This window comes from Eumetopias jubatus, unplaced genomic scaffold (genome assembly GCF_037043125.1).
Source record: "Eumetopias jubatus isolate StellerSeaLion01/CBP00866 unplaced genomic scaffold, mEumJub1_p1.0 scaffold_15, whole genome shotgun sequence".
NCBI lineage: Eukaryota > Metazoa > Chordata > Mammalia > Carnivora > Otariidae > Eumetopias > Eumetopias jubatus.
The window spans coordinates 67,131,522-67,132,292 of NW_028274821.1; positions in this window are offsets into that span (position 1 = coordinate 67,131,522).

A 771-nucleotide genomic window follows, 5' to 3' on the forward strand; every position below is an offset into this window, starting at 1 on the left:
ATGAACAGGAGGAAGTAGAGGAGAAAGTAAAAGAGAAAAGGAAAAGGAAGAAAAAATGAGGATAAAAAGGGCTTGTCAAAAATCCTGCCTTTTCATTTTAGCCAAAATGCACAGTCATTATTCATTCTTTGTTTCAGAGGCACTTTTACTGTGGATTTTCCTTTTCCTTTTCTTTCTTTCTTTTTTTTTTTTTTTCAATACCAATATTAGAATACCCTACTATCGGTACAGGAATATTCTGGACCATGTTTCACTGCTGCCCTTCCCAATCAAGACTGTCCACTCCTTTGAGGGCCCTGCTCCATTAGTGAGTCATAATGTTCTTTTTCTGAGATTCAATGACACAAATAAGGGATTTTCAGATGTAAAAGAACCAGTCACAGGCAAAACAACATTAGACAAAAGAGACTGAATTTGAATCATTGTTTTTAGAGAGAGCCAAGGGCTTAGATCAGACTCATTATGAGGTTGCCTTTCAGAAAATTAAATTTCTTATTAAACTGATAACTTAACTCTAATTTCTCAAAGACCCTCATTACAGTTTATCTTAGTTTAATACTGTCAAATTCATCACTTAAAATATACTTTTGAGACTTTCTGAATATCAGATATATAGCCAAATGAGATATCAAAATTTCTCATACAGGCAGTTCAGATGAGATGGTTTCATAAATTACATCAATGGTGCAGCATACACTCTGCATTCTCAAGACACAGAACAATTTCCATAAGTCCAGTATACTTCCAAGTGTTGCTGGTGTCTCCATGAAT